The following is a 10,477-nucleotide window of genomic DNA, read 5'->3' as shown; positions in this document are numbered from 1 at the left end:
TGTAAGGGTTTCAGATTTCCTTCCGTCAGGCGCATTAGTGAAGCACATCTGGTTTACAGCAGTCGGTGGTAATTTCGTGGTCACCATTACTAAGGTGATTTCCACTATTGCTTGCTCACTGACATCAACGTTATGCCACAAGCTCCGCATATCACTTATAGAATATGGGACGTCAGCTGCCCAAACATTAAGCTTTGCAAATGCATCACTAAACCTGTGCGCTACTTTAACCTAGCTCTGCTACTTCAAGCAGCGCATTAAAGCAACGTTATTTCACAAAGATTTGGTTACTTGACCTGATTGGATCTTACTTGACTTGGCATCAGGTGCTGTCTGATTTTGCTCCTCTTAAGCACCTCGAGGCTTTTCCCCACGTTTATCGTGCTGCAAAACGGCAACTTGATGTTGTTGTGCAATGAACGATCGATATGTATAATTTCCAAAGATCGCATTCGGAGATAAGCATTGACTTTGAAATTATCCCCGTATATTTATTTTTAATCACAGCGGATATCATTAACATTTCCCTGGCTTCTGAATCAGAAGGTTATGGGTTAATCTTTCCACAATTCTGGCACTTGATCGAGGCTCATAATGCAGTCGAACAGTCTGATGGGTGCTGAAGTCTCAGTGCTGCTGTGTTCCATTTGAGAGACTTATTTTTGACCCGATCCGACAGTTCAGGCGCATGTTGAAGACTCCAAGGAGAATTGCATGAGCAGTGATATCTTCCAGAGTCTGTTATCTCTATTATGTCCAGAAGCAGCATTGTTTATACTGGCTTCCTATTTGCTCCTTTTGTTTTCTTTAGGGGTGTTTTTTTAGTTTAACTTGGTGCGGACTCAAACACTAAAGAATTTAAATTATTGAAGAAGTATTATTATTTCCCTGTGAAGTATTTGGGAAATCCTGAATCAGTGAAATGTGATCTACGAAGCAGGGTATGACTTTGTTGCCACCATCATCAACCTTGCTCAACTCACATAATTTAACATAGAATCTGTCCGTACGTCCAATGCAAAGCAGAGGCACCAAGAACTGATTTTTCAAAGAGAATCTCAGTCTGCAGTAAATCAACTGGTCGCATTCTTGTCATCAATAGTTGCGCTGTTTTTTCTTACCCCTTGCTTACGTGCATCAGGCCGCTACTCATTGCGCCCTGTTGAAAAACACACTAAAATTAAAGGTGCAGATCGGAGAGTTTGTTGGTAGGTCGCCTTATCAGGCAGCCCAGAAACATCCTCACAATCTGAAAAAGACCCATTAAAGTTTCAATGGGCAAAATAAAAACATGTCAACCAGGGATAATTGCACAGTTCACCTTCTGGACAGTGCATTCTGGCATAACTTTCTGTTATACTTGGTTTGCTAGATGAGAAACATAGCAGGAGTACAATACTTCATCCATTGTTGCTCTGAAATATCAGCCATGTCATGGAAAAATGTATGCATCGTCAAGTCAGAGAATATATGTCCAGGTGACTGTCTTGATGTACCTGACATGACTGACTGACCCAGAGTTAAGCAAATGTTGCTGAGTTTCTGAACCACCAATAGTTAGAGCTGCTCTTTTATGTGTTATGGAATCTCTCCATGCTGGAAAACATCTCGCTGAGTGAAGGAAGCAGTCTTCTATAGGGTCTGGCTGCTATCTATGTTGAAAGCTCATAGAGTGGCAGTTATCCAGGAAAAGAATGAGGCCATTCGGCCCATCTACCCGCAGAGTGTTTGGTGAAGCTGTGTATATTACAATTAATATCCCCTACTTGGCACACGTTCAAGTGCAATAGGTTAGTGAACAGAACTTATATCCGTGTCTTGCACAATGTCAGTCTTTGAATTATCTCGATACTATTCAGCTGCGTTGACTCGAGTCCGGTTAAACAACTTAAACAGCTGGCCTTACTCTAGTACAGATGTTTCTGTAGATCGCCTGATCCTACAATGCATCATCAGCTCATATATATGAAGGGCACATGGCCTGGTATAATTCAAGATAGAGTAGGTATTGTAAGATCGGCACTCGCTTTCGAATTGTAAAATTGGAAGGTCTTGATTAGCTGTCTAGAAAACGAGGCCTGTCAGTTCATTCAACTCCTATAGAGGGGAAGCTAGCATTTGATGAGAACGGTGAATTCAATACAATATGACAATGTTTATTCTGTTGTGGTGCAGGTACTCAAAATTTCGATGCTTCTGCATTCACTTAAGCCACCTGCACTCAATACAAATCGAAATATCGGCCAGGACAAGCACCATGGCACAGCTTGCAGAATTAGAGAGTTGATAGTAGTGACACATTCAGGGGATTGAGGGAATTGTTAACGTCCTTTCTAATCCAGGCGCTCACAGTTCTACCCCACAGGGTAACCATCCCTGTGGCGTTACTATGACATAATGCTGTAACTGCCATAGGGAAATATACGATACAATGTATTACAGAATTCACAGGACCTTTGTAACGGAGTAAACAGAGAATTGTAACCATAATATATCGCGATAGTCGTAGCAAAGATGACGATACGGCAATGCTGACGTCATCGATAACAAAATCTGATGACATTGGATAAAGACTAACGCCGCTGTTCAGATTATACTGTCAACATTTATGCACGTTAACCGGTTTAAATGCTGCGGAATCATTTGTTTGTACCGACGAGTGACCTTTGCTGTAAAATGTCAATAACTCCTGAGAGGCGAACATAAACTGCGCCGATCAGGCACAGCTCAATCTTGAGCTGAAATTTGACTCCGCCCCAATTTTCCTGATGATCTCTTAGGTTAGTTTAGCCTGTGAACTGCAAGTGATTCGAGCCTGAGTCCACCCTTCAGATAGGGGCCGAGTTCGCCTTCTAAATATATTTTTGATTATTTTGATGTTATCGGCTGCTAAAAGAGTAAAAATATACTTCAATCACATCTGATTGATCATTTTTCGTGGAAAAGTGCAAATGATGCACACATTATCATTTAAAATAACTCCTCTGTCCTAGGGGCCCTGTATGACCACGATTGTCAGCACCCAACCTGCATCCTCATGTTTTCGGAAAGTTACTTGGATCGACTTATGGTCTTTTCATGTTCAGTTACTTTGACTTCCAATGCTGCATACCCCTGCCAGCTGCCGCCTTTTTGTTATATCTAGTCTATATTCAACCTGATCTCATTTATAACACACTCCGTTAATTTATTCTAGAACGTCCCCAAATAATGGAAGGTCTGGACGATTTGGTGGAGGAAGACGGATTAGAAAATTTCGATGAGGATGTAGGCACTGCATCAACAGTTGTCGCTTTCGTCACTTTGTTCATTCTAAGTATGATATACAGCTCGTACGTGACATTCCTTAAGGTAATGATGGCTCACAATAGTATCGGGAAAATGTGTAAGTTTATTCAGCAATTGAGTTTCTTCCCGAGATATAGCAAAGATACAGATGAAGAACTAAACATTTCAATATTTGCATAATTTCAACCTTTCCCACAGCGTCAGGTTTAGTTTCATTAGTAATTTCCATCTAATTAAGCGACATATTTTATTAGCCTCCCTAATACGAAGATTGAGGAGAAGACTTAATGCATAGTAATATTATTGCCACGTTAAGGAGGAGAATATGTCAATAAACATAAAAAGATGCATTGTTTCTAGATTCTGGATCTTTAGTGATCTTTAATGATCCGACACAGTTGGTGATGTGATGGCAAATCCCGTGAAGCATTGAGCATGAGGTTTCTGAAGTCACGAGAAATTTTCTCTGAGAGAAAGGGTTTGCATGTAAACCTGGATCACTGTAAAGAGATGAAGAAAGTATTGGTTGCAGATTGATGGGAGAAGGATCAATGTGAATAGATGAGAAAATAATTTATTATGAGTGCTGGGAGGTGGAATACAGTGCGAGTTGAGGAAAGCACTAGCTCACAAGTATGTGAGGTTAATCACTGTGAAATGATTAGGAAAGTGTAACCTATGAAATGATGGGAAATGGATCACTGTGGAGAAACGAGGAAAACAGTGACTATGGAAGGATAGGAGGTGATTTGGCCGTTGGAGAGATGAAAACAAACATTGACTATGGAATATTACCAAACAGGAACATTGTTAACAGGTGAGAAGGGAATTGACTACGGAAGGAATGGAGAAAATGTTCGCTTTTAAATCGATAAGCAAATGATACAAAACGAAGGTCGGTGGGCACAAAAATCCACAATCATAGAAAAATAAACTATAGATGTGGGATTCAATTTTAGCAAATGACTACAGTTAAGGTTAGAATTAAACCGAAGTGGAAAGATTCTGTCAAGAAGAATACAAAGGGAAGTTTGACAGCTGGGTGCTCACCCTGCTCCGCCTTTCATTCAGATTGTGGCTGATCTGTGCTTTAGCCAATTAAGCACACCTTGCCTTTATGTTTATTAATATGCCTAACTAACAAAGGTCTGTCAAATGCAGCTGTAAGCATTTAAATTGGCATCCAACCTCAACATTCTTATTTTCATTTGGGCAGAGGGGAGAGTCTTAGATTGCGTCCAGCCAATGTGTAAAGAAGTGTTCCCTCGAATCGTCCCTGAAATACCTAACTCTACTTTTAAGGTTTTTTCCGCATTGTTGTCGTACGGTAGATTTTTTGTTTTTAAATTATTTCTATATTAACAGCCATGTCAAGTAATTATTTAAGATGCTCAATTAGATCACCCTGTAATCTTCAAAGCAACACAAGCCGATTGTGAAGATCATGCGGGCATATTTTTAACCGTTGTATGACCGATGTCGTTCCCGTGAATCTCTGTTCCACCCCTGCACTCACTTCCTGATATGGGCTTCCCAGAACTGAACATAGTAACGAGAGCTTAGTACAACTGAGACAAGACATCTACCCCTTTGTATTCCACCTACCCCATGCCCAGGGTTAAAGCCAACTATCCATTTGCTTCTTTAACTATTTGTATTCCTTTCCCACTAACTATAAGGATTTCCGTAGTTGGAAAGCTAATTATACGAGATGTTCTATAGTTTCAATCGTCTCATTGTTAGAAAATAACAATCGTCTATCTTTCTTAATTGCAGACTAGATGACCTCACGTTCCCAGAGGGAACTTTACCTATCATTGTGCAGAGCCTACCCCAATCCCCCATTGATTTAATTGTAGAAGACCGTTTGCGACTTTCTACTCTTTGCTGTGCTGCTTAAGTTATCATTGTCATCAAACTTAGGCGTACGGCTCTCTATTCCGTCTTCTCAAACCGTTTACAAGCATCGCAGAAAATTTACATCCCGATTCCGAGGCCCCCCTTCCAGAGACATTTATTCGACAATTCTAACACTGGAAGCTCTTTCCATTATTTACTAAAATCTACTCATAATCGTTTCTATTCCAATGTCCCAGGTTTTCCAGTGCCTCCACATAACTGAATGTTTTATTTCTGGTGCCATTCCAGTAATTCTCATTGCTGCTGTCGCTAAGCCTTTAAAGCCTGAAGGGTAGAGCTCAGAACTGGAGGCAATACTGATCTATGGTTCCTGGAATATTCCCCACCTCTGGGGCGAGGGGAGCTGGCGTGTAGGTCAATGGCATAATGTTATCCTTTTTTTTGGACAGGGTGTGTCATTGATAAGCTTCCATTCCCCTGTGATTTAAACCATATCAAAGCAGAAGTGGAACGTTGTGTCCAGACTATCTGTAATTGTAATCTGTACTTCATTAATCCGTTTCGGATGCGTCCCATTCAGCTGGGTGAATTGTTCACTTTGCGCACTGGCAGAACATTAACTTCTTCCCTTGCATCTGTGTTTCTCCTCTCGGTTTGTTCTTTCCAGTGCCACCTCCTGACTGTGACATTTGCAGCGTTATCTTCTTCCCTCAATACATATGCAAAGTATTAACTTAGCCCCTAAGCCGCTCCCTCTGCCTCCAGAACAGAGTTAACTTTCGCTTTCTATTCGACTGACCCTTACTTTGGCTACACGTTTTCTCTTTACATGTTTAGAACAGTGGTTTAGACTCACCTCTCTGTTACCGGATAGTCTATTGTCAAATGCTCTTTGCCATTTTTATTTAAGCTCTTAGCTCTACCTTTGTGTGTTTTGTGTAACCAAACTATTACCACTCAGAGAGCCTCCTCTTGTTCATTTAGTGTTTTGCTTACATTCTTTCATTTCAATCCATCTGGAGCACATCACCTTTCCATTCACCGAAATTAACGCCACCTCCGTTGAATATTTTCACATATGATTAGTCCTTCTAGAATCCATATGTACTTTAAACATAATGATATTATCATTAGCTTCCCATAATATCTCCGTCTGCTACATGCTTCACTTAATTCCTTAGAGCTAGATCCGCCACTGTTTCCTTCCTTGCTGGGGGTGTAAAACACAGTGACCATGAGAACTATCTTATCCACATTGCAGGAGTTCCTCCATGTATATTTGTTTGATACTGTTTCTTTCAGCCACGTATAAGAAATGTTGCCCCCTATCGCCACTATGCTGAATTTCTGTGATGTTCCTGTAGTTTTGCTCCTCCATTTCCTCCCCACGATGTTGTGGTCCATAGTATACACCTAGCACCTATTAGTTTTTCTGCTATTCATCAGTTCTACTGAAACAAATTCCGTGTTTGAACTCTCAAGTAGACCAACACTTTCTCGTGCTTAAAAAATATATTTGATAAATGTGCCACCCTCCCTCCTTTTTTTTCCTTGCTCATCTTTCCTCAAAACATTGTCGACATGATTTCAAAATTGCGATGTCTTCCCTCATGTCACCTAGGTCTCCGTTATTGCGGTTACAACATGATGCTATGTGGCCTCGCGTGGCTGCAACCCAATGATGTTAATTAACATTTACCGGGAATTAACACACATGGACACAATGTGATCTTGGATTGTTTTGCAATTCCCCCTGCATTAACCCTTCTAACTCGGAGCTGTTCTTCAATGAAATCCAGTTTGTTTCTTTAAGTTCTCTGCAACTTTTCTCTGCCCTCCAGTTCTTCATCTGCTGGGTGGGGGGTGCGCCTTCTCTGCCATACTCATTTGAAGCCTCCACCACGATTTGGTTAATATTCCTGCGACTGCATTGTTTCCAGTCCTTTTTGTGTGCAAGGCGTCCATCTTGTTCAGGTCCCAGCAAGCCCTCAAATGGCACCACTGGCCCCGTATTTTGAAGCATCTTCTGAACAGTTTCGCCACTCGCGCATAAACCTGGTTTATGTTGCTGCTCTTGCACTAACTGTCCTGTAGCACTGGGAATAATCGAGAGATTGCCAACATGCAGGTTGTGCTCTAGGTGCTGAAACTATTTCGGTCGTACCTCAATCCTTTCCCTACCTATATCATTGGTTGAACATGGGCCGTGACGTTTAGTCGTTTTCCTTCCCTTCTCAAAATCTTCTTCATCCACTCAGTGATGTTACTGACTTTGGCACAATTGAGGTAAAGCGAACCTCATGTTGGTGGTGGCAGAAGCGGCGGCCATTACCCCGGACTTCCCTAAGGAATTGCAATCCTTCACTTTGTGATTCACCAAAGTGTTTCAATCTGGCCCATAGTGCCGTGGATGATTACTACACAGCTCTACTCAAAACCCTGCAAACCGATTTGAATATGTAACAATCCTGTAGGATTCCTGCACTGTGAGCCTGTCCTTAAACTATCGGATGGCCAGCCACTTACTAACCTCCTGAACACTGGATCGGCAGGATGACAACCTGCTGGGATTAATGCACTTCAGGAGATTCTCAGGCCCGCAGTAACTCCAGCTGCTCCTAGATTAATATACACGAGTTGTTTGACTTCCTTTGCACCTTACTCATTTTTATTATTTTATTCATGTTGGAAACATGATGTTTATTTATGAATTTTGATCAGAGAAACTTTGATGTCCTCTACCGTGGGACCGTAAACCGAAGTCCCGTTTGCTTCCTCAGACGGAAGCAAACGATCCTATGACATTATTTCAAAGAAGGGCAGAGAATTTCTCCCCAATGCTCTGGTAAACCCCTATCACTCAATCAACATCATGAAAAGGAGATTATCTGGTCATTATCACATTGAGCTTTCTGGTAGATTGCTGTGTGGAAATCGCCTGCCACGTTTCCTGCATTACAAAACTGATTACAGCTCAGGAGGATTTCACTAGTCAGAAAGCGCGCTGGACGTTCTGAGGTGGTAATAGCGCCCCATAAATGCGATTCTTCCTTTTTATTAATATTTCTGTCTCTTATATACAATAATTTTCCAACTGTCTATCTACTTATTTATCTGTCATTTTGAATAATGACTTATTCCATAGATTGCACTTGGTTTTAGACCCCTCCGTATAATCCAGTAGGAGAGAAACACATTGATACAAAGTTGGAGACAACAGGCATGTCTGAAATTAAACAAGTTACTAAACATCAAAATCTGAAAACTTACACCTTCAAGTGTGAACATTTTTTCTTTGTTTCTTTCTCACACTTGATATGTTTCACTCATCTCTCTAGTTTTCCATCTCTCTTTCCGACTAACCATCTCCCAGCCTGTCATCTATCTGTTTATATCTGTATGTACGTAATAATATTTCTCTCATGCACACACACACACACACACATACACACACACACTAGAAAATCTGTGGCATTGCACAGGGAGTTTCGGGAGCAAGTACTGCTTTCACATGTACAAAGCAAAGGATAATTAGAGCTAGGATATTATTCAGTTCACATTCCAAAGTCATTTTCTCAGTCCTTATTTCCTCCATGGCGTTATAAATTCCTAACTGCACATTTGGAATGTAGATTGTGAACATTCGCTTATTAGGTAGTGATTACAAACAAAAAATAAAAACAATGATTTTTTCAGCATGCCCATCCTCTCTGACAATGCTGTCGATAGCAATCTATACTTCAACCAACTGCACTTCTCTCCTCCCAAAACTGCAGTAGGTTTAACCATTTAGCTACAATATTGTCCATGCAACATCAACGTATTTTCTAAATGATACGTCATGATCCATGATATTAAAATGGAAAATGCATACACTTATTCACCTTGTGAGATCGTACTGCAAAACAATTCGAAGGAATTTGAAGGAACAGAGGAAAGCACATATACGATCACTGACAATACTAACCGAGAGTGTGCATTAGACTTTGAACAGAACATGGCATTACAATAGAAAGCAGTTTAATTTAACTTGCGGGTAAATGAATGACAATTTATGTGCACATGAAAATCATGTGAGGACCGGCTTTTTGTGTGTAGGGATCGCCAACGGTAATAATGTTGAAATGGGAAAGTTCTGAACAGATACACACGAATAAAAAAAATTGTTGTCCAGGTCAATATTCCATTGAAAGCTAGCGGGTGATAAAAATACGAATGCGATGGCCTTTTTCTGCTCCAAACATATTGAGTAAGCAGCATTTTTTTTTAAAGTCCATTGTACAAATCTCATTTGGAATGCAATGTTCAGATCATAGGAACTGCAGATGGAGTACGTTAGGTGTGCTAGGGGTAAAGCAATGATTCACAAGTATCGCCACATTTGTTTCTGAAAATTGTATAATTATTGTTGGGTATTTAAAATCAGGTAACAAATAATTCACTTTTCATTTATAAGATCGAGAAGACACATGACAAGTGAGATTATCTGCACTTAGGGTTCTGAATGTTGATTGTGGGGGGTAATTACCGAAGCCCAGAAAGCTCCTTATCTTTCACGATAGTTATCCATAGTATACACTGGACTTTTCAATTGAATTGCACATCATCTTTCTCATTACGTTACTCACTGGGTTTTAATGCTATACTTTTTTTCACTGCAGGTGAAATAGCAGCTGCTTGACCAGAGGGAACTTCAGCTTTATATTCAAAGCTTGTTGGCGAAGATCTCTTGGGGCCGGATTGTCTCACTCTATCAGCGTTAGCAGCTGCTCCATTGCACCACTTCACCTTGTGGTTGCTGCATAGTCTCAGCCAATCCATGGCAACACTGCTTAATATACTACTATTAGCTCATAAATTAACACTTCCTTTGTTAAGCAAGAGTGCTAAATAGAATTATGCATCATTACAACAACCCATTATGTTCGGCAAATACCACAGAATCAATTCAAATAAATTGAGAAGAAAACATTGAATGCTGTTATATGTTCGTACAACTTATGAAATAGTAGATTTGTTTCCTGTTTCAGGCATTTGTTAATTATTTCATGACAATTTGAATTGGAAAATTAACAAGAAAAACGCCCTTACCACGTCCGTAAGTTCGCAGACAATCCACCATGCTTGTCGAACCTGCCCTTGTCCTAGGAAGATTTAAGGCTCGCCAGCTGTTACAGAAGGTCCAGGCATTCCCTTTAGGAAATGAAAACACACATGTGAATAATACCAAAAATACATCGTGGAAACAAGATCTGCGGCAATAGTAAGCATTCATCTGTTCATCGCTTATATTGATAATCCCATTTTGTTAAGGAAAGACTTTCTCTAC

At 40.4% G+C, this 10,477-nt stretch overlaps 1 long non-coding RNA gene across 1 annotated transcript; it reads left to right on the top strand.

The window, feature by feature from the left end:
• Window positions 1-3,222: 3,222 nt before the first annotated feature.
• On the top strand, window positions 3,223-9,947 carry LOC144698259 (uncharacterized). The gene is made up of 2 exons (XR_013580475.1): window positions 3,223-3,351; window positions 9,810-9,947. It is a non-coding gene; the product is annotated as an uncharacterized LOC144698259 (long non-coding RNA).
• The last annotated feature ends 530 nt before the right edge of the window (window positions 9,948-10,477 follow it).

The sequence above is a fragment of the Cetorhinus maximus genome, chromosome 23 (genome assembly GCF_964194155.1).
Source record: "Cetorhinus maximus chromosome 23, sCetMax3.hap1.1, whole genome shotgun sequence".
Taxonomy (NCBI): Eukaryota; Metazoa; Chordata; class Chondrichthyes; order Lamniformes; family Cetorhinidae; genus Cetorhinus; species Cetorhinus maximus.
Note: the sequence above shows the minus strand (reverse complement) of the source record. Positions and strands in the feature narration are given on the sequence as shown.